General features: G+C 40.6%; 1 long non-coding RNA gene across 1 annotated transcript; it reads left to right on the forward strand.

Moving 5' to 3' along the window:
* Positions 1–21396: 21396 nt before the first annotated feature.
* LOC127932681 (uncharacterized) lies at positions 21397–27833 on the forward strand. Its single transcript, XR_008146347.1, has 3 exons — positions 21397–21705; positions 25809–25872; positions 27654–27833. It is a non-coding gene; the product is annotated as an uncharacterized LOC127932681 (long non-coding RNA).
* Positions 27834–27941: the final 108 nt, after the last annotated feature.

A 27941-nucleotide genomic window follows, 5' to 3' on the forward strand; every position in this document is an offset into this window, starting at 1 on the left:
CCACAGTGTCTCCCGACCCCTCCTGTCTCATCCGCCAGTATTTATGCTGCAGTAGTTTATGTGTCGGGGTTCTAGGGTCAGTCTGTTATATCTGGAGTATTTATCTTGTCCTCTCCAGTGTCCTGTGTGAATTTAAGTATTCTCTCTCTCTCTCTCTCTCTCTCTCTCTCTCTCTCTCTCTCTCTCTCTCTCTCTCTCTCTCTCTCTCTCTCTCTCTCTCTTTCATTCTTTCTGTCTCTCGGAGGACCTGAGCCCAAAGACCAAGTCACAGCACGACCTGGAATGATGACTCCTTGCTGTCCCCAGTCCACCTGTCTGTGCTGCTGCTAAAGTTTCAACTGTTCTGCCGGCGGCTATGGAACCCTGACCTGTTCACCGGACGTGCTACCTGTCCCAGACCTGCTGTTTTCAACTCTCTAGAGACAGCAGGAGCGGTAGAGATACTCTGAATGATCTGACATTTACTCCTGAGGTGCTGACCTGTTGCACCCTCAACAATCACTGTGATTATTATTATTTGACCCTGCTGGTCATCTATGAACTTTGAACATCTTGGCCATGTTCTGGTATAATCTCCACCTGGCACAGCCAGAAAAGGACTCACCCCTCATAGCCTGGTTCCACTCTAGGTTTCTTCCTAGGTTCTGGCCTTTATAGGGAGATTTTCCTAGCCACCGTGCTTCTACACCTGCATTGTTTGCTGTTTGGGATTTTAGGCTGGGTTTCTGTACAGCACTTTGTGACATCAGCTGATATAAGAAGGGCTATATAAATATATTTGATTGATTGATTAAAAATGCTCACCTTCGATGGCCACTTGAATGCTGGAGAAGTGTGCTCTTCACGAATGAATCCCGGTTTCAACTGTACCGGGCAGACGCATTCTCACCAGACATGTCACCCATTGAGCCCGTTTGGGATGCTTTGGATTGACTTTTACAACAGCGTGTTCCAGTACCCTCCAATTTCCAGCAATTTTGCACAGCCATTAAAGAGGGACAACATTCCACAGGTCACAATCAACAGCCTGTTCAACTATGTGAAGAAGTGTTGCGCTGCATGAGGCAAATGGTGGTCACGCCAAACACTGACCTGTGACCAACAGATGCATATCTCTATTCCCAGTCATGTGAAATCCATAGATTAGGGACTGATTTCCTTATATGAACTGTAACATCTTTAACATTTTTGCATTTATATTTTTGTTCAGTGTAATTACATTTAGTGACAACTCATTCACAGATAACATTAGATTCTGTGAACCTTGATTTGCTTATTAAGCACAGCTTTATTTGTATTTAACCAGGCAAGTAAATTAAGAACAAACTCTTATTTTCAACAACAGCCTACCCAGCCAAACCTAGTCACTGGGCCAATTGTACACCGCCCTATGGGACTCCCAATCAAAGTCAGATGTGATACAGTCTGGATTCGAACCAGGGACTACAGTGCCAAATCTTGCACTGATATGCAGTGCCTTATAGACAGCTGTGCCACTCGAGAGTCCACTTTCCACAGGTGAGTTGGGTTGGGATTTGGGTTCTCTCCACTGGGTTTTAACACCAGCGATTCTCTTTCGGAGTGGATTCCACAAAGAGTTGACTTGTTATTAAAGAAGTGTGCTTTATTAAAAACGTATTTCTACAAGAGGGTCTCGTCCATCATGAGATCTACGCAGCGTTCTGTTATTATTAGAGTAGAGTTATCATTCCCGTCTGGAGAAACACCACTCAGACAGGAAAAGCTATTGGGCCCAAGACAGAAAGATATATACTAGTCCAGTCATCTCTTGATGAATTACTGCTTCGGCTGAGTTTTTTCACTGGTACTGTACTTAGGGTTGCCAGTGATATATACCAAATAGCCTCAGGCTGGTTGGGAGGTGCTTTGAGTCAGTCTGTCAAGAGAGCCAGGCTATTTGACAGTCTGTCCCAGGTAGACAGGGAGAGAAGACGGTGGTATAAAAGACAATCCCAGACGGTGTCCTTTGAATTAAATAATGTTTTTATTTATTTATTTTTATTTATTTCCTAAATGATTGCAGCCCTCTACACATTAGGTCATGGGGCAATATGTGATTTAACATAACAAAATCTCCCTGTGTGTCACATATCCTAAAACCTGTTCGTTGAGCTCATAGCATGATAGATGATCATTGTAGCTCCAGTGTCAAAGTGACGAAGCAATTAAAAGGTGACACCTTTGACACAGTCCTTCATGTTTCAGCACATCTGGTGTTTGAGCTTGTTAAAGCAGCGTAGTGCAGGGAAACAGGAAGGAGATTCAGAAAGACGCTGCTGGTGAAGAAGTTTCTTTCAGGGACATAAAAAGCTACAATAATGTTTTCAAGTAGAAAGACTTCTCTCCGGGTTTTTTAAACATCCTGTAAGATAGTTGAAGATTACTAATAGGTCTTTTCATCTGCAGAAATTCATTTGAGGCTTGGATTTCACGTGGTCAATTCTAGTTTCACATTACTGAATTATACAAAAGGAAATAAAACTCTAAATAACCTTCTGGCTTCAGCAGAAATTTTATATTTTCAGTTATTAGTTCATCAACGTATCAGATTTTCCTTAATAGGAAATTGGCGGACTTTACTATTTGTCTGCATATCCCCTTGGATCAAAGCAAGGATCGGTGGCTGTTTTCATTAGTAGGGAACTCAAATCAATACATCAATAATATTTGTATGAGTAGTCAGATGGTTCTTCTGATGTAAATGAAGGATGATGATTTTCCCTTTCATCAGTCCTAATGTACGGTTCCCAAGACCCCAAGTCCACCTCTCCAGATGCTTTTACAATATTGCTGATCTATTCCTCAAATTAATAAAAAAGGAGCCAAGTGTACAGCATGGGGCTCTTTTCTTTAGATGTTAACATTAGAACATGCAGCTAGTGTTACCATGGGACTTCAAATTCTATACACCCATCAGAATGTATATTCATGTGTAATAGAGTTTTAAGGCTGAAATCAGTCTTCTGAGCGAAATGGTTCTGTAAAAAAATGAATGCCATATAAAAGCCTATTCCAGCTCAACATCAGTGTCCCGAGAAAATCGGGCCTAAAATTATTATTGTGCATTTCTCTTTTATTACTTCACAGTAAACATGAATCTCAAGCCAAGATAATGAGATATCTAACCTATATTGAACTGATACAGTACCTCATTTATAGAAGAGTCAAAGAATGACAGTGCCACCTAGTGGTAAACCATTTAGCTTCGATAAATTAGGACAGAATGCAATCATGGTTAACTGGAATGTTCTTCTTCCACAAACAGCACATTCTCAAATGCAGCGGCAAAGATTGATGGTTTTCAACCAATTCAAACGAATTCAGCATTTCAAACACTGAATGATTTCATATGACGCACACAGATACTACTGATGTTGTGGCCTAATTCCAGCTCTCCACAGAAACCTGATCCAAGTGGTTTTCACTGATGCTCAGCACTGCTGATCAGTTTCACTGAGGCTATTTTAAACTGCAAGCAGACACACACGAGTCACACACAAGTGAATGTCTGGTCCACGTCTGGAGACTCACTCTCTCACAGTCTAAGTCTAAATCTTAAAGTATTTCAAATGAAATAGGCCCTGGTTTATTAACAGCAGTAAGATATGGCGAAGGGAAAAAAAAACACTGAATAACGTTCCTTGATGACTCTCTGCTTTTATGTAGTTCTCAGTGAAGAGCTTGTCTCTCAACACGAGGGTGATAATCCAGTGATGTCAAAAGGGGTCAATAGAGGCCAGAGGTCAATATCAAAGTCTTCATCCTATTGACCCAGACCGAATAACCTTGGCCTTACTTATACATTGTCGGTCATGACTTCAAGTTCACAAACCTTGTTCAGTTATACCAACATCCAAACTGCCCATTTTTGCCTTGGCCATAGTCAGCCCTTGCCCTGTAGGGCAAACACATTTAATTCAGTATGAAAATATTGAAGATGAATATGAATGTTTGCTAGTCAAACAAACAAATAAAAGAATGCAGAAATGGACTGATTGAAGGCTGTCGTCATGTACGCAGTGGTTTCAAGATCATTTAAAATGATTAAGCTGTACTTACTTTCTGCAGTGGTGGTGAACTATCACTGTAATGTAATCCAAGATGGTGTAGCAGTCGGACGTGTGTTTATCTCGTCCCGTCTTGTCCCGTGTAAATAGTTGTTTTCCTCGTTTTTTCCACATATATTTTAATCTCACTTTCCATCTACGAACTGAATATACTTTCCTGCAACTCGCCTCCCCCAGTGTGGTACGGATCTGCTAACCCATCAGAAGCTAGTCAGCTAACTAGCTACTAGCTAGTAGTCTGTTAGCAACTGCTAGCGATCTTCACAGTTAACTCGGACACCAGCCAGCTTCAGCTCGGTCAATACCTACCAGTCTGCACAGAGCGATATCAACCCTGAGCAAATCGGACAGCTTTTTCTCTACCTCATCCCCGGTTTCCTGCCGCAACCCTGGTCCATTGCACCGGATCATCTCAGCTAGCTAGCTGCATTCGAGTGGCTACTGCTGCCTAAAGCCTCTGTCCCGAAGCAAGCACAAGTTAGCCTTGAGCTAGCCTCAAGCTAGGCCCAACTCCCGGTGAGCCGAAGATGTCTGCCAGCTATTTCTTGGGATACAATTACTCTTTTTTCAATTAGCCTGGACACTTTATTGCCGACACAGAGCCCCTCCCGATCCAACATGACTGGTCTGCCGTGGCTTTTCCGTTGTGACGTCGCCGAAGGCCCATCTGCTAGCCCAGGCCCGCTAGCTGTCTGAATCGCCGTGTCTCCAGCTCGCATAGCGTAGTAGTGACTACCGAACGGCTCCCTGACTCTATGATCACCTGGCTTTAACCTGGCTTAGCCTCTTATGCCCCCTCAGCCCCCAGCGGTGCCCTCGATACCATATGTGAATTGATTGCCCCCCATCTCTCTTTCAGAGTTCATACTGTTAGGTGACCTAAACTGAGATATGCGTAACACCTTGGCCATCCTACAATCTAAGCAAGATGCCCTCAATCGCACACAAATTATCACGGAATCTATCAGGTACAACCCTAAATCTGTAACCATGGGCACCCTCTTAGATATCATCCTGACCAACTTGCCCTCTAAATACACCTCTGCTATCTTCAACCAGGATCTTCAACCAGCGATCACTGCCTCATTGCCTACGTCCATAATGGATTCGCGGTCAAACGACCACCCCTCAGCACTGTCAAACGCTCCCTAAAACACTTCAGCGAGCAGGCCTTTCAAATCGACCTGGCCCAGGTATCCTGGAAGGATATTGATATCACCCTGGCAGTAGAGGAAGCCTGGTTGCTCTTTAAAAGTGCTTTCCTCACCATCTTAAATAAGCATGCCCCATTCAAAAAACCTAGAACTAAGAACAGATATAGCCATTGGTTCTCTCCAAACCTGACTACCCTTGACCAGCACAAAAACATCCTGTGGCGTTCTTCATTAGCATCGAATAGCCCCCTCGATATGCAACATTTCAGGGACGTCAGGAACCAATATACACAGTCAGTTAGGAAAGCTAGGGCTAGCGTTTTCAAATAGAAATTTGCATCCTGTAGCACTAATTCCAAAAGTGTTGGGACTCTGTAAAGTCCATGGAGAATAAGAGCACCTCCTCCCAGCTGCCCTAGACTAGGAACCACTGTCACCACCGATAAATCTACGATAATAGATCACTTCAATAAGCATTTTTCTAAGGCTACCCCTACCCCGGCCTACAACTCTGCACCACCTGCATCAACTTGCCCAAGAACCCCCTGCTTCTCCTTCACACTAATCCAGCAAACTGATGTTCTGAAAGAGCTGCAAATTCTGGACCCGTACAAATCAGCTGGGTTAGACAATCTGGAACCTCTCTTTCTAAAATCGTCCGCCGAAATTGATGCTACCCCTTTTACTAGCCTGTTCAACCTCTCTATTGTATCGTCTGAGATCTCCGAAGATTGGAAAGCTGCCGCGGTAATCTCTATCTTCAAAGGGGGAGACACTCTAGACCCAAACTGTTATAGACATATGTCTATCCTGCCCTGCCTTTCTGAAATCTTCGAAAGCCAAGTTAACAAACAGATCACCGACCATTTTGAATCCCACCGTACCTTCTCCACTCTGCAATCTGGTTTCCGAGCTGGTCATGGGTGCACCTCAGCCACGCTCAAGGTCCTAAACGACATCATAACCACCATTGATAAAAGACAGTACTGTGCAGCCGTCTTCATCGACCTGGCCAAAGCTTTCGACTCTGTCAATTACCGCATTCATATCGACAGACTCAACAGCCATGGTTTCTCAAATGACTGCCTTGCCTGGTTCTCCAACTACTTCTTAGATAGAGTTCAGTATGTCAAATCGAGGGCCTGTTGTCCAGACCTCTGGCAGTCTCTATGGGGGTGCCACAGGGTTCAATTCTTGGGCCCCTCTTTTTCTGTATATATTAATGATGTCGCTCTTGCTGCTGGTGATTCTCTAATCCACCTCTATGCAGATGACACCATTCGGTTTACATCTGGCCCTTCTTTGGACATTGTGTTAACAAACCTCCAAATGGGCTTCAATGCCATACAACACTCCTTCCATGGCCTCCAACTGATTTTAAATGTTAGTAAAACTAAATGCATGCTCTTCAACAGATTTCTGCCCGCACCCGCCCGCCGGACTAGCATCACTACTCTGGACGGTTCTGACTTAGAATATGTGGACAACTACAAATACCTAGGTGTCTGTTTAGACTGTAAACTCTCCTTCATAACTCACATTAGGCATCTCCAATCCAAAATTAAATCTAAAATTGGCTTCCTATTTCACAAACAAAGCCTCCTTCACTCATGCCGCCAAACATACCCTCGTAAAACTGACTATTCTACTGATTCTTGACTTTGCCGATGTAATTTACAAAATAGCCTCCAACACTCTACTCAGCAAATTGGATATTTTCTATCACAGTGCCATCTGTTTTGAGCCCCATATACTACCCACCACTGCGACCTGTATGCTCTAGTTGGCTGGCCCTCGCTACATATTCGTCGCCAAACCCACTGGCTCCATGTCATCTATACGTCTTTGCTAGGTAAAGCCTCGCCTTATCTCAGCTCACTGGTCACCATAGCAGCACTCACCCGTAGCACACGCTCCAGCAGGTATATTTCATCCCTGGTCATCCCCAAAGCCAACATCTCCTTTGGCTGCCTTTCCTTCCAGTTCTCTGCTGCCAATGACAGGAAGGAATTCCAAAAATCACTGAAGCTGGAGACTGATATCTCCCTCTCAAACTTTAAGCATCAGCTGTCAGAGCAGCTCACTGATCACTGTACCTGTACACAGCCAATCTGTAAATAGCACAGCCAACTACCTCATCCCCATATTGTTATTTATCTTTTGCTCTTTTGCACCCCAGTATCTCTACTTGCACATCATCATCTGCACATATATAAATCCAGTGTTAATGCTAAATTGTAATTATTTCACCTCTAAAGCCTATTTATTGCCTTACCTCCCTAATCTTCTACATTTCCAAACACTGTACATAGATTTTTTATTTATGGTGTTATTGACTCTACGTTTGTTTATTCCATGTGTAACTCTGCGTTGCTGTTTTTGTCACACTGCTTTGCTTTATCTTGGCCACATCGTAGTTGTGAATGAGAACTTGTTCTCAACTGGCCTACCTGGTTAAATAAAAATTAAAAATAATTACAAAATCTGTAAGAGGATACATTCAATACTTGCAACAGGAAATACTTGATGTAACCATGCTTTACCCTGATAAAACACATATGTGATTAGAAGACATAATAGGGACAGGAAAAAGGACCACAACTTCCAAAAATGTTTGAATTGAAGATTATGCAGCATTTCAAAAAGATAATTAAATATTGATTCAGGAAAATCCTTTGATCAATTCGTTGTGTCCCTCCTAGGTAACCGTAGTCATGGAAACAGCCTCAAAAATGTAAATTATATATTAGAGAACAAGATTATTGTATGGCATTCAAATCTCAAAATATGGGTTGCATAAGGGTAACTGCAATTTGACGATTGAGATATACTTGGATTGGAAAGGGACAAGATGGTAGAATGATATTATGTAGTTTGATGACAATGCAGTAGATTGATGTAAGCTTGTATCGTTGTAATTGCATTTCCCCTCATTCCTTATCATTCAAAAGTATGCCACTCCAAGTGGCATGGAGAATTTTTTTGTTATTTACAGTAACTTAACTTTAACTTTGTAGTGACTTTGACTGCAAGTCCATTCGAGAGATCTCAATCCAAACAGAAAATGGAGGAAGGTGGTTGTGCGTGTGAGAAGACACATTGGCGTATCCAATGTCGAAAGGCGCCTCTGTTTACCGTTATGGAGGGGTCGAGTTGTCGAGGGCGTCAAACACTTCGCTCCGAGATGCCGTTCATCTTGCTTGCATCTTGTTTATGAGAAAAACATTTTAATCAAGGTGGCATTCCATTTGAATCAATGTGTAATTAAATGAAGTGTTATCCCCATGGGGTGGTGTCTTACATGCTGACCACACCTCTCGCGTCTCGTGTGTTGCAAAATAAATGTACACATTGCGTCTGCGTTGCCAAGCGCTAAAATAGAAGTCAGTTCTGTTTGTGACGCTGAACGCGATGCAAGTCCTGCCTCTCCCATCTCCTCATTGGTTTATAGAAGCATATACCCACGTGGGTGATTGAAAGATGAACTGAGGTCAGTTGGTCAGTTGTGGTAATACTCATTATTATGAAAGTTAGATGCCAATCGCGAGATAAAGTCTAAAGAAAAAAATGCCTGGAAGGAGGAGAGATGACTAGAAACTATTCGGTTGACCGTTTTATGTGTGGTTTAATTGTTGGCGTAGAGGACCTTGTGATTTTAGGAAAAATAACAATTCAGTTTATATCCCAGGACTATTTAGCTAGCAATTGCAAGCTAGCTAGCTAAATTGCCATAAATGTTTAATGCTTTTCGACCTGTCCGATAATGAATATAATTGGTTCAGAGTTTGTTTTGATATTTCAACCTGGGTGTGTTGTGATCGCATTTGGTGTGGGGGGGACAAAATCAGTTTGCGCACGATGGCGCATACGGACATAAGGGACTAGCCCCCACTCCCTTGAAAGCATAACCCGTGAAGTGCTGTCCTCAAGGGGTCAAAACCATTGAACTTTCTTCTTTTCTAGATGCAAGGCACCAATATGCAAATTCTACAAACAAATATTGAAAAATATGAATATAACACACTCAAAGTGTGGGTAGAGTACCACCAATATTTTTAGATAGGAAACATATGAATTTTAAGAACTTTTTCCCCCTGCAAGCAACAGTTTTTAAATGAAAATTATGTTTCAATTAAATGGACTGTTCTGGACTGTACTGGCTGTGACTCAGCATTATATCATGTCATATTACAGATATAGGATCTTAATTCGATCACTCTTTTGTTGTTGTGAACTTTCCTGAACCACAGGGATTGCAGATGAGCTTTGTGATTTACATAAATTCACTGAAAACCTACATTAGCACACAGTTATATTAACATTATTGCACTTTTTACGTAGCCAGCAGCATACCAACCTGTGTCCCAATGCTGTCTCGCGTCTAAAGCTAAGCATGGTTGGTCCTTGCTGGTCCCTGATGCTGCTGGCTAAATTCTCAGTCTAACCATCATGGCAACCTAATCATCCCCAGCTTGCAATTGGTTCATTCATCCCCCTTGTAAAGTTTCCCCATGTCGTTGTGGTGAATGAGAATGTGTTCTGGTCAATTTAGCTGGTGAAATAATGGTTCAATAAATTAAAAACAAATGAAGGTCCTACACCTGCATGTGTGTTTCCCATGGCCCCAGTCCTTACTGACAGAGTAAATATGCCATCAGCACTGCTTCTGTCTGTCATTTTCTGCTTCTGTCTGCTTCTGTCTGTCATCATACCTAATATAAAGCAGTGACTGTCACAGTAGTGCATCTAGTACTGGTTCACTGTCACTGTAATGCATTAAGTACAGGGTCAAAATCACACTGGTGATGCTGACTGACTCTGAACAATCATCTGAGATGCTCAAGGTACCCCGTTATCAAGGACAATTCATAGCGGCCATATTCAAGGACAATTCATAGCGGCCATGAGGCCTGTAAAGAATGCCATACTGTTCTGGATAATTATTTTAAAAGTACCCAGATTCATGATAAATGTACAGATGATTTATGAAGCATCTACAAAGCATAATATTACTTCATACTAGCAGCTGTTCCATAATTGATGAAGTGTATAAATTTGAGTTCCCATGTACAGTGTTTCTCGTTTGTCAAAAGTCATTTTACAGTGTTTCCCCTGCAGCAAGTAAGGTTTTGTATGGAATGTATCACAAATCTCATGTTTACCAAGGCCTACTCAGACCATTTCACAATGGCTTCACGAGGACACATTAAAGCCAAAGTGATTTTGTTGTGGTTTGATCCATATAACATCAGAATGATTGACGAGACGATCCAAAACACAACTGTATGTGGAGTAAAATAACAGTGCAGCTGTTTGATTGATTGCTGCAGAACTGTTGCACATTAATACACACCCGGGTGCGAGTGTGTCATTTAATGGTCTGGTAGAATTTATTGTTTTTACGTGTCAGCAGATTCCAAGTATGACCGGTACAATTATCACCAGACCCAGCAACAGAACCTACAATTATGCCTTGGTTCAGAGTCTTTACAGTCGATAATTGCATTCTGCATGTTGCTTTAATTGTTTTATTTCATGGAGTTGCCTGTTTTTTTGATAATTACTGTATTCTGTAACGATAAGGAGTTAGGCTAGTGATGTGGTGGAGGGTAACCTTAAGCATAAAGGGATAGATAGATCTCCATAATTACTTTTTATCATTTGTGTCCAGAAACTAAGTCAATATCCTCTATATAAGATCAAATGAAAACAATCTTATTTGTCACATGCGCCGAATACAACAAGTGTAGACCTTACCGTGAAATGCTTACTTACAAGCCCTTAACCAACAGTACAGTTCAAGAAGAGTTAATCATTAATTACCAAATAAACTAAAGTAAAAAATTATAAAAAGTAACACAATAACATAACAATGATGAGGCTTTATACAAGGGGTTCAGGTACCAAGTCAGTGTGCGCGGGTACAGGTTAGAGGTAATTTGAAGTGACTATGCATAGATAATAAACAGCAAGTAGCAGCAGTGTACAAAACAAATGAAGGCGGAGTGAGGTCAATGTAATAGTCCGGTGGCCATTTGATTAATTTTTGAGCAGTCTTATGGCTTTGGGGTAGAAGCTGTTAAAACCTCTAGTGACTCGCCATACCGCATGCGGGAGCGTAATCATCTCCTGACACTAATTAGCATAACGCAGCGGACATAAATATTCCTTGAAAATATTCCTATTCATGAAAATCACAAAGGAAATATATTGAGACTCAGCTTAGCCTTTTGTTAATCACCCTGTCATCTCAGATTTTCAAAATATGCTTTACAGCCAAAGCTAGACAAGCATTTGTGTAAGTTTATCGATAGCCTAGCATACCCAATCAAAACCCTGCAAAAGCTTGTTTTACTCCTTTGTTGGTAAACAATGTAAATGTAAACAAACACTTTATGGCCCTAAAACAAAATACTTTCATTTTTATATCATGCAGGGTTAATCCTTGTTTCTATAGCTCTGTCTATGAGTTTGAGAGTGGTATTGTGTGTTGGGCATCATTAAAACTGAAGACTTATCTTTTTCAAAAATTCTTTGTAATTATTATTACGTGATTAAACTACTTAATCATGCAACTGTAATTAACTAGGAAGTCGGGGCACCAAGGAAAATATTCAGATTACAAAGTCACGTTAGTCTCATTCCAAACGTCGTAAATAGTTGGTTATCTGCACGAACCCAGTCTTCACTATGAGTCATCCATACATCATTTGTCTTAAAATAATTTATTTACTAACTAAGTAATTCACAGAAATGCATCACACAAACAAACAAAATAAATATGTTTACAAAGAAATGATAGGGGGATGTGCCCTAGTGGGCGAAACCGGTACGGCGGCTTGTTAGACAGAGTGATAATTATAACAATTGAAATGCTAATTCTTTGCACATGAACGCTCACTCATTCAGGAACAATTGCAATCAATTTATATATTTTTACGCTCAGTGTGTCGTCTTGATCTCTGTTGAGAAGTCCGTTTCTTTTGGAGAGTCTGTCCGCCCTCTCTCTCTCTCTCTCTCTCTCTGTCATGGTTAGAATGGGTAGTTCAGAGTGAGATTCATTCATGTCATTATAGGATAGATGTTTCGGCGGTTGACGGTTTTCGCATTCAATGATACCGAATTCCTAGCTGCAGACTAGTAATTAATATCAAAGACTTGTTCTTTTTCTGTCTGTATCGATAGTTTAAGAGTTTAACCACGTGGTATGGTTAAAAGATTCAGCCATCTCCCTTTGGTTTATGGTTTATGGTCTCCTCTCAAACCTTGGCCCTCTCGTTATCGAGGTCAGCTGGTCTGGTGATAGAAAACCCATGTGGGGGTTTTATTCAGAAGAGCAGAAAAGGGCCTATCCCAGGACGCCAGACCATAACTGTGCTCATGGGCTGTCCTCTGATTTAGTTAAAATCCAAAGGGAGTTGGAGCTTCCTTCATTAAACAGCCCAAAATGACATTACACAATTTCACAAACAGTATCATCCTCACTCATTCATCTTATACAACAATTAGACGGAAGCCTCATATCTGAGGCTATTGTATAAACGGTGTTATGGTAATGTAGCCGTATTGTCTCTCATGAGTTTCACAAAATTGTACCAAATGGACCAGTTCGTAGCTGGATTGTTCACCAATCTTTTATACCTTCTCCAGAACATAAATACTGTTTGGACCTCTAGTTCTGTGAGAACTGAAATTCCTTTGTTCTCTCTATGAAAATGCACTCTCTCTATATACTGTGTCCATGAGGAGAAAATCTCCTCCAGGAATTTACGACCTGAGGTCACAGCAGCTTGAGTGTAGGAGACAGAGAGAGGGGGATGGCGCTCGCTGTACCCAAAGAGGGCAACGTCATGACAGTGGTAATATTTCTTCAGCCCCATCCCTCAGTTGTTAACCAATTTTTTTTTTATCTAGGCAAGTCAGTTAAGAACACATTCTTATTTACAATGATGGCCTACCCCCAACGATGCTGGGCCAATTGTGCGCGTTGCCTTATGGGATTCCCAATCACGGTAGTTTGTGATACAGCCCAGAATTGAACCAGGGTCTGTAGTGATGCTTCTAGCACTGAGATGTGCCTTAGACCGCTGAGCCACTCAGGAGCAGAAATCAGTTGTGGTGTGACCATTTTGTTGTTTGAATTGCATATTCATAAATTAACCAATTAACTGTAAACAATTATTTGTTACGTTTTGAAAGAAGCTTCTATGCTAAGACTGACTGCAAAAAAAAAAAGTTAATGTGCAATTTCTTAGAACAAACAATGTCATTTAAGCAATAAGGCCAGAGGGGGTGTGGTATATGGCCTGGATACAGCCCTTAGGCGTGGTATAATAGCTTATTGCTATTAAAAACTGGTTACCAACATAATTAGAGCAACACAAATACACATTTTGTCAAACCTGTGGTATATGGTCTGATATACCACTGCTGTCAGACAATCAGCATTCAGGGCTCGAACCACCCAGTTTATAATAAGCGATAATACCCCAGATGCCAGTGTTTGGAGGATATAATGGCACGGGTGTTGTTAGGCTGGAGTACAGGCAAACCGTGCCAATATATCCTCCAAACATTGGCTAAGAGTGGATTATCACTTTTATACAATGGTTTATCAACATAATCAAATAATGATTGATATACTTTAAATGTCAAATAATGATCAAATAATTATTTAAAAACCTTAAAAACTTTATTTTGATGAATTTATAAATACTATTTCATCCTTCCACAAGATATAGTCCCGACAGAAAGCTAAGGTTTCTACGCAAGCCGGCTGGTCGTTCGTTCTATCGATTCAGTTGCCAGAGACGCGACCCAGTCGTTCAGTCTATTTGTTCTGTATCTATGGTTGCGAGCCAGTCCTTCGTTCTGAATGTTCCTTTACCATACTGGGTGGCAACGTTCTTCTTCTTTGCTTGCTAGCTAGCCAACTATGACTAAATTGCAGCCCGAATAAGAGCAAAGTCTCCGCATTTGTATTTGTTTAAGCTGTTTTTTAGTGACATTTATTTGGATACATCCATAACAATGAGCTAACGAGGCGCGATTTTGCCTGGTATAGAAAATGTGCTCTCTCAACAGGATACTGTTGTTCAGAGTAGCTAGCCAATAACAAAGCTAACACATTCACTTCAAACTGAAGCTGGAAAGACTGCAAAATAGCTGCGATTAGTTTAGTTTTAGATTTTTTCAAATGACATTTGTTTGTATATATTCATTAAAAATGACACCAGCTGATTCATGATTTAGACTTGCGGAGAAACGCTGCCTGGCTGTCTGTCTCGTCCTGAATCCCGACTCCCGACACGTTTTAACCAATCAGCATTCAGGATTAGACCCACTCGTTGTACAATGAATAATAGATCATGACTGTAGCAATATAATGTTGGATGGGATGGAGGTGGGAAGCCATGTTGTGTGTTTTATTTGAGAATGTCAGATTTTGTACTGTCTTCGTTATATTCTCTCTTGACAGCATTCACCAACTATCCTTCACCACAACCCAGATCATCATAGTGAGACAACCCACCCGCTGAGCGTGCTGATAATGGCTATCTCCATCATTGGGCTCATGTAACACTGCTCTCTGACAGAATGCATATGTGCACATGTATCCTTTTTAGAGAGGGGATGCAAGAATGAGGGAGTGTGCTTTAAAATCCCTTTCACGCTTGCCCTAACACTGACAGACCATGTGCGAGGAATCAGCGGTGCTCCAGTTTAGAGTTCAAGGGTGGGAATCTGCTAGTTCACACCAGTGATAATTAGTGTTCTGATTTCTGGTGGGAAACATGTTTAGTCTTGGCTGGCTTCTGTTGGGGAGAGAGCTAGGAGGTGTAGCTGGAGGCTGGGTGATGGAGCTGGGAGGTGAAGGTGGAGCTGGAAGCTAGGAGCGTACTGTAGGCTGCAGCAGTGCATAGTTAACTCACAACAGAGCTCAGAGAGTCAGAGAGCCTCGTTCATCCTCATGATACTGTGTTGATCCCTTTTAGTAGCAGCCAAGTCACGGCCCTGCTATCTTTCACCTTTTCAATTGTATGTGTCTTGTATTAGCACTGGATTGAGTGGCATTAATTGGACACATGTCACCAGTAAATAGATATTAGGGAGGTCAAGTCAACTAAGGAGTGCTGTGTTTGCAATATTCCAACTGAAGCGTCCCGGCATTCACAAACAACAGGTGTTCCCTTTATGAGTGCACTGGGAGCTATATGACAGGGACAGACTCAGGGTTTATCACCCTGGTCAGGGAAATAGAGGGTGAGGGAAATAGGGATTTAATGTCAGGGGATGAGCCACCATAGTGTGATGTCTAGAGGTGTGGGTAATAGTGAGAGGCATTGAGAGAGAAAAAACACCATCGCACCAGATGATGAGTGTGGCTATTAGGTACTGCCTTCTCTTATTGCAGGATGATGACTAAAAATGAAACCGATCGTCCCATGGCTGAAAATAGAGACATCTCAGTTATCCCCTCCCCTCCCTCCATACCCTGACCACATGATTCAGAGAAAATACCAGGGAGGCCACCCCCCCGACTAACCCAAAAGCTGCTGCTCATGACCCCAGCGGGGGAGAGGACCCCAAAGAATCTAGACTCAATCACTGTTCAAGAGTACGAGGCTTACTATGAACCGATTCTCCTCTGACTCGTTCAGATAACACATGATCCCAAAGATCAACAGCCTCAACAGCCCCACAGCTCCATGCTGTGCTTAGCAAGGCCTTATGTTTCCATCTTATTAGTTCACAGAAACAAGAGTATCATTCAACGTAAAAACACCATGTATAGGACAGGAAGAGTTACTTATACAAGCTTTCACTCAGCCTTGAAACTGAACCTGAAAACTGTTTGATAAATTATAGAATAACACAACATCAACGATGTAGTGTAGACATTTGCAGGATTATCTAGAAAGTGTGGCTAAGGCATCTCTTGCACATAGTTTCGAATATTTTGTCATTTTGGCCAATTGTTCAGGTAAGGGATCTGTGTAAGTACAAATTATATCACCTTTGATCACTGTTAAACATATAATTACCCCACATATAATTGTCTCTCTTGAACTGTATTTGGAAACTGGATAAAAAGCTGTGTTCAACCCCTTTCAGCCCCTTGTGCCGTAATAAGTGGTCCCACAACTCCAACAACTGTTGTTAGTGGCAGATTGGTAGACAACGAAACATTTTGGACTAAATACTTAATTAACATGCTTGTACTTGGTGCAAGACAGTGTAACATTTTTGTTCTAAATTCTTAGTTAACATGTTTATAGTTGGTGTCAAACAGTGGAACATTTTGTGCTAAATTCGTAATTAACATGTTTTGTACTTGGTGCAAGACAGTGGAACATTTTTGTGCTAAATTCTTAATTAACATGTTTGTAGATGGTGTCAAACAGTGGAACATTTTGTGCTAAATTCTTAATTAACATGTTTGTAGTTGGTGTCATACTGCTCCCTCTGTAACCACACGTGTTTACATCGACTGCTAAACTACAGTACTACATTCTAGAACGAGATACTGCATGATTATTTATAGACATGAGCGCCGCATCAAAACCCACATCTTCTTTGGAATGAAATATATCGTTATAGTAGTATGTGACAGTATACGGTGCAAACATCTCAAAACACACCACAATCACCTTTCAATGGATGGTTGGTCTTCAAACGGTCTAATGACTATGGTGACACGTGGAGATATTCAGATAAACTGGGATGGTATACTGTATGTACTTGTTGTGTAATTGATAGTGTATGGAATAGTTTTTATGGAGAATAACAAACTCAGTGAGCTGACATGGTACATGTATATCAGTGTAGGCTGCTGAAGGGAGGACGGCTCATAATATTGGCTAGAATGGAGCAAATGTAATGGCATCAAACACATGGAAACCATGTAGCAGCTGTGTAAAAACAAAGGATTGGGGAGGGGTAAATGTACATAGTGTAGGTGGCCATTTGATGAATTGTTCAGCAGTCTTATGGCCTGTGGGTAGAAAATGTTGAGGAGCATTTTAAACCTCAATAGACAGAGGATCAAGGCTTTCAGGAACAGATAATAATAGATGAAATACATGCCACTAGCGACAGTTTATGAACATTCACCATACTGGAGTATCACGTCTACTGCTTTCACATGATTTGCAACCATGCACAGAACCTCGTGTACGACTGACATTGCGATGAGGAAGTCAATTTCTCCGAATGTTGTCACTTCTTTTACAGCCAAATGTCTCAAAACGATCAAATACCTTTGTAAATTGGCAAAATTGGAATCTTTAATACAACTTCTTAATAACTGGATCGACAACCAAACCTCAAGTTGAAATAAGACTATGTGTGCATTCTGCAAAGGCTTATTTAAAGTGTTCTGTTACTACAGAACTGAATTTGGGAATCTTCCGTTGTTTACACGGCAATCATGGACGTTGGGCGCAAAAAGCTTTCCCGAGCAACTCTTCATAACCTCCCTACAACCAGTTCTTTAACGACCATGGGGCTCAAATATATCCTCTGATTTAAATGCTGTCCAGGATTGTGTTCTGAGCAGGTTGTTTCAGCATAGCGACCCTGACAGAGTTGTAAATCAGGCCCAACAGTGTGAGGGAGCCAGTGACCTCATGACTACATGCCCTTTATAAGGACTAGGAACATTTGCTTTCCTGATCACAGCATGGCATTCCCAACAATCCTCAAATCTGAATCATGGTTGACTCATGAATTATGGTTGACTCATGAATCATGGTTGACTCATGAATCATGGTTGACTCATGAATCATGGTTGACTCATTCTTCCAGCTCACAGCACCATTCAGTCTTGAATGAAATCAAATCAAATAAATCAAATGTTCTTTGTCACATGCGACCAATAGAACAGCTGTAGACCTTAGAGTGAAATGCTTACTTACAAGCCCTTAACCAACAATGCAGTTTTTAGAAAATAACCCCCAAAAAGTACGAGATAAGAATAACAACAAATTAAAGCAGCAGTAAAGAACAAAAGCGGGGCTATATACAGGGTGTACCGGTACAGGGTGAATGTGTGGGGGCACCGGTGTCTAAATAATTGAGGTAGTATGTACATGTAGGTAGAGTTATTAAAGTGACTAGGTACAGAAAATAACAGAAAGTAGCAGCAGTGTAGAAGGGTTGGGGCAATGCAAATAGGGTAGCCATTTGAATAGCTTTCAGGAGTCTAATGGCTTGTGGGTAGAAGCTGTTTAGAACCCTCTTAGACCTTGACTTGGCACTCCGGTACCGCTTAACGCGAGGTAGCAGAGAAAACGATCTATGACTAGGGTGGCTGGAGTCTTTGACAATTTTTAGGGCCTTACTCTGCCACTGCCTGGTATAAATGTCCTGGATGGAAGGAAGCTTGGCCCCGGTGATGTACTAGGCCATACGCACTACCCTCTGTAGATGAGCAGTTGTCATACCAGGCAGTGATGCAACCAGTCAGGGTGCTCTCGATGGTGCAGCTATAAAACCTTTTGAGGATCTGAGGACCCATGACAAATCTTTTCAGTCTTCTGAGGGTGAATAGGTTTTGTCGTGTTGTGCTTGGACCATGGTAGTTTGTTGGTTATGTTGACGCCAAGGAACTTGAAGCTCTCAACCTGCTCCATTACAGCCCTGTCATTGAGAATGGGGGCGTGCTCGGTCCTCCTTTTACTGTAATCCACAATTATCTCCTTTCTCTTGATCACATTGAGGGACAGGTTGTTGTCCCTGCACCGCATGGTCAGGTCTCTGACCTCCTTCCTATAAGCTGTCTCATCGTTGTCGGTGATCAGGTCTACTATTGTTGTGTCATCAGCAAACTTAATGATGGTGTTGGAGTCGTGCCTGGCTGTGCACTCATGAGTGAACATGGAATACAGGAGGGGAATGAGCACACACCCCTGAGGGGCCCCCGTGTTGAGGATCAGTGTGGGGGAAGGGTTGTTACCTACCCTTACCACCAGTTGCAGAAGGAGGTGTTTTGTCCCAGGTCCTTAGATTAGTGATTAGCTTTGAGGGCACTATGTAGTTGAACACTGAGCTGTAGTCAATGAATAGCATTCTCACTTAGTTGTTCCTTTTGTCCAGGTCTGAAAGGGTAGTGTAGAGTGCAATAGAGATGGCATCATCTGTGGATCTGTTCTTGCGGTATGCAAATTGGAGTGGGTCTTGGGTTCCTGGGATAAAGTTGTTGATGTGAGCCATGACCAGCCTTTCAAAGCATTTCATGGCTACAGACGTGAGTGCTACGGGTTGGTAGTCATTTAAGCCAATTCTGTTACTGTAGGGGTAAAAATGACTGCAAAGCTTTCTAAATCTACTAGCAGCTGCAAGGAAGGGATATACTTTGGCCTGTGATGGTGTGGGACCGGTGGTGTAGCACAGTTTCACAAGGTCCGAGCAAGCCACCCCAACCCATGCACAAGGCTATCACACCATGTAAAGGAACAACCTCCCATTTAAAAAAACATTATAAAATGTTTGTTTTTTTAACTCAGTTAGACACCGTAACAGCATATTCATTTGTAGAATTATTGTTTAAACGCCTTGATTGTTTAATTCTAACATTAGATTATTCCAATATGTAATACAAATCTCCAAACTTATTTTTGTTTTGTTTTATATCACTATTAAATGCTCCAGGACAAATTGTAAACATTATGGCATATTTTTCTAGATTTATAACAATAAACAATATTTTTAAAACAAACATTATCCCTTATGTCTAGCATAGCAAATAGTTGCAGAACAGTGAATATTTCAGATTTCAGATTTGTTTAATCTTAAGGCGGTTAGCCATCGGTGATGGAGGTGACAAGTCACTTCTGAAGTTACAGACACACCAAACAATTATTTGTACAATTATTTGTTTAAAAATCCCCAATAAACAGATAATCATTCTATCAGACATTTCAACACTCCAAAGGAGTTGACGTTAGACAAAATGTCTATGTTTTACGTTGACAAGAACTGCATTTTTATTCTTCGTTGAAGTGGTATTCTGAGTAGCAATTTATTATTCCCTCAGTTGCTTTATGACTCTACAACATAATTAAATGTAACATATTTGAACCAGAATGAATATTCTATTTGAATCTATCAGGCAGATGGAGTTGACAGTTTATGGTGGTGACCACGGTGATTCTATCCACACATTGTTACAAGTGATATTATGAAACTGGCTCTCATGAGGACCACTACAGGAAAAGAAGACTCAGCGTTACCTCTGCTGCAGAGGATAAGTTGATTATAGTTAACTGCACCTCAGATTGCAGCCCAAATAAATGATTCACAGAGTTCAAATAACAGACACTTCTGAGCATAGACTGTCCAGAGTAGAATGCTGCAAAGAAACCACTACCATCTAAAAAATAAAACGTAACCTTTATTTAAACTAGGCAAGTCATTTAAGAACAAAGAGTAGGTGAACGGATTACCTCTGCATGTGTGGTTCCCACCATGAAGCATGGAGGAGGAGGTGTGATGGTGTGGGGGTGCTCTGCTGGTGACACTGTCAGTGATTTATTTAGAATTCAAGGCACACTTAACCAGCATGGCCACAACAGCATTCTGCAGCAATACGTCATCTCATCTGGTTTGTATAGTGGGACTATCATTTGTTTTTCAACAGAACAATAACCCAAATCACACCTACCGGCAGTGTAAGGGCAATTGGAGCAAGAAGAAGAGTGATGGAATGCGACATCAGAAGACATGGCTTTCCCAGTCAGCCGACCTCTACCCAATTGATATGTTTTGTGATGAGTTGGACCGCAGATTGAAGGAAAAGCAGCCAACAAGTGCTCAGCATATGTGGGAACTTCTTTAAGACTGTTGGAAAAGCATTCCTCATGAAACTGGTTGAGAGAATGCCAAGAGTGTGCAACGCTGTCATCAAGGCAAAGGGTGGCTACTTTGAAGAATCTCAAATATAAAATGTATTTTGATTTGTTTAACACTTTTTTGGTTACTACATGATGTGTTATTTCATAGTTTTGATGTCTTCACTGTTATTCTACAATGTAGAAAACCCCTTGGATGAGTAGGTGTGTCCAAACTTTTGACTGGTACTGTATATAGTGTACCACCTCTGATATGGTTGCAATAAAAGAAGGAGGGTGGGATATCAACAAATGGACATACACAGAGGGCAAACAAAGTGGCAGTCAGGGTGTCGACAGAGAACCAGAAGAGGGTGTAAATTATGAGGCAGAGCATTGGAAACAGATGGAGGCAGTTATAAGAAGCCAATTGTGGGAACTCCTGTTATGGAATTTGATGAAAACTGAGACTTCATTGTCTGTGCCTGAGTCATATGAGATGACTGCGGAAACCAGACGATTGAGAAAACAGAAATGTCTTTCCCCTACGTGAAAGATGTCAGGGAACCAATCACAAAAACGGAGACTTCAAGAGCGTCTTACAAGTTAAGGTGAAGTTTGATGTATCAAGAGGTAAGCCAGCTGTTTCTCTCATTGACTATAAAATTAATTGTTTCCCACCCACATTGCAAACACACTGTACCTTTGAGTCGATGAGAGAATTATGTGTAATAACTTCGTAATACACTTTATTTAACAGAAATGTGGTATTTTTATTTTAGAAAATGATATAATAATTGCTTTTTAGTTTCTTTCGGATTTCTCTGCAAACTTAAAAACAATTTGGACCAGGTAGTAACCAATTTAAGTATCAAAGTTTACTCAATGTTAGAACACACTTGCCAGATTACCTAAAATATGTTCAGCTGGATTCAGCATTATATTTTCAGGAGAAAAAAAGTTTCCTGTGAGAAAAAGTTCATTTGTGACAATGTAATGGACCTGACAGCCTATTTAGAGTGTTTGGTGCCAACGTTGAAATTGGAGCCACAGGCTGAGTAAAATGTCACAAACATAAATGTATTATTTGAAAAACAAAAATACAAAAACAGCATGCAAAATCTATATATTTTCAAATCAACATATATAATGAGGCAACAGCTGCATGCAATCAGATAAGGGGGTTGGCTATGCCAAAACAAAGAAATGTCAGGGAACAAACATGATTTCTCAATGTATGACGTCTTCTCAGACCTCATACATTGCCTGTTAAGTTTATGTTTGTCACTAAGGTTACATACTAACCATGTTACATGCTGTCGGTAAGCAATATTATTAGTTTATTAAGGTATTATTGATATTAAGGTTTCAGTCCCGGCCACGGTCAATTTGAATATTGCTATATGGAGAAAAAAACAAATATATCCATGAACTTGTTAATTCATTAGGCCACCCTGCTAAATATTATCATTGAAATTGATTTTGTGTCCTTTTGAATTATAAATAAAAACAACAACATGTGAGAAAGTACATTAGTTAGTTAGTTAGTTAGTTACATTAAGTACAGTTGAAGTCAGACGTTTACATACTGTACACTTAGGTTGGATTCATTAAAACTTGTTTTTCAACCGCTCATCTACTTTGTGTATGACACAAGTAATTTTTCCAACAGTTGTTTGCAGACAAAGTATTTCACGGATAATTCACTGCATCACAATTCCGGTGAGACAGAAGTTTACATACAGTAAGTTGACAGTGCCTTTAAACAGCTTGGAAAATACCAGCAAATTATGTCATGGCTTAAGAAGCTTCTAATAGGCTAATTGACATCATTTGAGTCAATTGGAGGTGTACCTGTGGATGTATTTCAAGGCCTACAAACTCAGTGCCTCTTTGCTTGACATCATGGGAAAATCAAAAGTAATCAGCCAAGACCTCAGAAAAAAATGGTAGTTCTCAACAAGGTCTACATTTTCCAACGCCTGAAGGTCTCGAACCCTCAACCTTCGAGCCCGAGGTCCGGCGCGGTATCGGCTGTGCCGCAAAAGCATGCTCGTGCGGCAGAGTCGATTTCCGCGCTTATAAACCCAGCGTCGTTACACTACTCCCTCCTTTCAAAGAGCGAGTCCTCGCGCTAGCATGCGACTCTACGTGTTACAGGAACGCACTCACCGGCCAAGCACACTGTCGTGGATGCGAGGTCCGATCACTTCTGACACCAATGTAATGAAACAGCAGGGAGCAGGTCACACACCCTCCACCTTCGAGCCCGAGGTCCGGCGCGGTATCGGCTGTGCCGCAAAAGCATGCTCGTGCGGCAGAGTCGATTTCCGCACAGGGTTGTTACACACATCGGGACAAAGATCGTACTTTTTGGAAAAATGTCCTCTGATATGATGATAAAAAAATAGAACTGTTTGGCCATAATGACCATCGTTATGTTTGGATAAAAAAGGAGGTGGCTTGCAAGCCAAATAACACCACCCCAACCGTGAAGCACGGGGGTGGCAGCATCATGTTGTGGGGGTGAACTGAAGAAGGGTGTGCGAGCAAGGAGGCCTACAAACCTGACTCAGATAAACCAGCTCTGTCAGGAGGAATTGGCCAGAGTTCACCCAACTTATTGTGGGAAGCTTGTGGAAGGCTACCCAAAACTTTTGACCCAAGTTAAACAATTTAAAGGCAATGCTACCAAATACTAATTGAGTGTATGTAAACTTCTGACCCACTGGGAATGTGAAAAGACAAAAGCTGAAATAAATTATTATCTTTACTATTATTCTGACATTTCACATTCTCAAAATAAAGTGGTGTCCTAACTGACCTAAAACAGGGAATTTTTACTTGGATTAAATGTCAGGAATTGTGAAAAACTGAATTTAAATGTATAAGGCTAAGGTTTATGTAAACTTCCGACTTCAACTGTACCTGTATACCATGTAAAGGGAAAAGTAGGATACCTAGTCAGTTGTAAAACTGAACGCATTCAGCTGAAATGTGTCTTCTGCGTTCAACCCAACCCCTCTGAATCAAAAATGTGCGAGGTGCTGCCATAATCAATTTCCACATCTTTGGCGCCCAGGGAACAGTGGGATAACTGACTTGTTCAGGGGCAGAACAACATATTTTTACCTTGCCAGCTCGATGATTCGACCCAGCAACACTTTACAGTTACTGACCCAACACTCTAACCACTAGGCTACCTGTACAACATCATAGGACGTAATGTACACCTATATACCCCCCTCCCTTCTCTGCATAAGGATTAGGTTTAAAGCCACCCCAACATGGTGGTGACGATGGACATGGTATCAACAGAGTAGAGATGGCCTAAGGAGGTCCTGTGATCAAGCGTAGACAGTATTCTTACATGTCACCCTTGTCCACATGTCACAACTAATAATTACAGTTATTTGCTGGCTATTCAATCCATAGAGCTGAAGATCATCGTTGTAGCACGATTGACGTTTAAAGGCAATGTTCCCACGTTATACGGAGAGAGCTATAACACCGAACTTCGGCAATATGGATTGAATCGATCCCTAAGTATAAACCTGACAACATATTATTAAGTCCAGGCAGTTGCTATATTTGACCTAAACCATTTGTTTCACATAATAATGTATAGATTATGTCAATTATACACGGTCTAGTTATACCATTATCACAACGAGAGAGAGAATTAGCAATATGCAAGATGATGTTTTCGAGAGGACGGAAAAGTGAGGTTTATGACACCTCTTGCCTTTAATGGCAAAGTGCAATAGTTTTACTGCAAGGGCAAAGCAGGGTGAGCACAGGAAGATTGTCTTGAAACGATCAGCTCAGGGAAGGAAACAAGCTTGGGCATTTCAAGGTCTGCTCCTCAGGGTCTAATTTTGCTCTCCAATTGCATGATCTGACCAAGCTCTCTGTTGCTAAGTGTGATGGTAGGTTTCGCCAATGGTAATAAAATATATAAGGTCACTTAATATTACAGCCAATGCAGGTGCGTTCTCTGCAAGTAGGCAGTTATTAATATGAACTCATAAACCAAGTCTATAACATTGGGCACTACTACTAAGCCTTATGGGGCAAGACTTTGAATTTGTAAAACCGCAAAATGTGTAAAACGATAAACCTATTTATCAAGTAACTTAGCTTAAAAAGGATAATATAACTTAACTTTTCATTACACATACAGTGTATTGTATAATTTCTAGGAAAGGTGTGAAATTTGAGATATAAGTAAATGAATAAATAAATAAAGAGTGTTTGCTTTGGGTGTGGTGTTGTGGTGGTTGTGGTCATGGCATTGATTTGTAATGGGACACGAACAGCTTTATGTCCTGCTTGATACCGACAGGATGAGACCACCTTTCAGACATCTTGCTGTGAATTCCCTATGTCAGGGATCACGGGCAATAGTTAACTTTTATTTATGTTCTAAATATATAGATACCCTAATAACTTAAACAACTCACAGTTGGCATGACTGTGAGCCTGTTTTAAAGTACTATGCCAAATGTCAACCAGCGCCTAAATAAACATGTTCTATTCATACTCAGTATAGGCACATGCTGAAATAAACAAAATAAACATTTCCTCATAAGATCATATTTCTTTAAATAATTGTAACAGATGCATTTCACATCCTCCCTCTGAATTATATAATGTACCACTGTGACAAAAAATGGAAAGAATGTTTTTTACAAAGGCTGTGATAAAATGTACATTAATATCCATTATCTTTTCAGGTCCATCTAATGGATAATTTATTGGATACCGGAATAACATGGCCCTTGGAGAAAAGCTTCAGCCGTAAAGTGCTACAGTACATTACCAAACATTTACATTGCATTCATCTTAAAATAGCTAGGTGAGACAGCTACATATCACAGTTGTATTAAAGCCAGATTCAGTAAGTCCCAAATCAAATATAAAATGTTAGTTTCTTGTTTAACATATGTCAAAATGGATAAATTAAAGCTTAAATTGTCCATTTGACTCACTTCAAAGCGATACAAAATACAGTTTTATGAGTTATTAAAAGTACAGCGGCTTGGTTTACAAATTGCAGGTCAGATTTGTCAAGTTAATTATGATGCGTAGGCCTATTGACCATTTTGTCACGCTTTTTCTGTTGCTCTGATGTTGCTAGCTTGATTTTCTGAGTAAAACTGGAAACTGAATTGTGGCCGATTTTTATTCAGCAAGGCAGGCATTCCTCACTCATGAGTGCTAGTATCACACTGCTGTGGACAGTGCCAATGATAATCACAATGTAATGAATACTCAGGGAGAAAAAGGTGTAGATTCACGCGCAGAGCACAGCAGGTGTTTGTTTCCCCTTCGCAGAAGGCAGGAATCGTGGACACAGGCAGGCAATGGTCATACACAGGTAGACAAACAGGCAGGTGAATCAAAACTAGGACTGAAGGCTTTAACTGGTTCTCACAAACGAGCTACGAAAAGGCTTAGTAGAGTCAAAACGAACAATACCTCACAAAGGCACAAACAGAATGAACTGAACTAAATAAGGAGCTGTTGAGACCAGGTGAGTAACTAACACAGGTGAAATCAATTAAGAAAAATGAAAGACAGGGCTACGTTCATGAACACAAAGAAAGTGCTACGCTCAAGAAACAACGAAACAGAACACAAGGTTGACTAAAAAACAAATTACAGAACCTTACACAGAAAAGTCTGAGTTAGTTGTCTTCTGGTAAATTAAACTATAGGACATTAGTTACACAGAAAGGTAGAGAGCTAATTTAGCTGGCTAGCAAACAGCTGTCAATATATTATTCAATCATTGCTAAATGTGCAAACCGGTGTTGTAGTCTACTATAGTAAAAAAAATGTTTTACAGTACTTGCAAAAATTTCACGTCTTACGTTCATAGTTGACTTGTACATTTAAAAAAATAATAATCCAGCAGCCTACATGTTTGTTGTAACTAGAAGAGGCCTACTGGTTGATCTGGATCAAAGGCTGGCTGGCCCAGCAGCTGCTTGACAACTCTCAGGTAGCCTAGACTCTAGAGCATGTTATGACGTCTTACCTGGGTTTCTTTTGTTGGCCTGACAAAACAAAATATAACATGGAAACAAAATCACGAAACTGACACTTACTGAGTCTGGCTTTAAGTACATTATCTTAAATAAAGAAGTGATCAGCAAAGGCAGTGCTAGTACAGTAAAAAAAAGACAAGTGCACGTTTATTTTCTTTCTTTCTTTCAAAAATGTTTAATGGGGGAGGTAAAAAAAAAAAAAAAAAAAAGAACATTGACCATTATGGTTACTGTAACCATAGAAATCACAGTGAAATGAATTACAGTAATTGTGACAGTAATCAATACTACCATACCCCTCAGACTTGACAGGAAAATAACAGCCAAGTTATGTTCCACACGAAATTTAATGGGACAAATTCAAGTCTTATGATTTACGCTTCATAAGAACCTTTCCAACACCACAGAAGAACTTACAAATATTAACCACTGAGACAAAATAGCAATCACTGGTCATTTTCAATAAGAAACGTTGGTATTTAAAAATATATACACATGCATGCATTTATTTCCCTTTTTCTTTCTCAGGTGCCCTGACCTGTGTGGTTTACAGTCAACATAAAAGTGCTTCTTATTGCCAAATTGGTTTGAGGATGGCGAGATGTAACTAAGAAGGTAAAGAAAGCTTAGGTAGTCTATCGAGTTGTTATTTCTTAATGTCAAACATTAGCAGTCTTTCTGATATATTAATTAATCTTTGAACTTATACAAAAAAACATTAACCACTGTATTTTCATTTACATTTTGTTGACTGATTTATTGAAATGAACAATTTACATCTTACTACAATTTATTCACACACACAATAATACATTT

Source organism: Oncorhynchus keta, chromosome 10 (assembly GCF_023373465.1).
Source record: "Oncorhynchus keta strain PuntledgeMale-10-30-2019 chromosome 10, Oket_V2, whole genome shotgun sequence".
Lineage (NCBI taxonomy): Eukaryota > Metazoa > Chordata > Actinopteri > Salmoniformes > Salmonidae > Oncorhynchus > Oncorhynchus keta.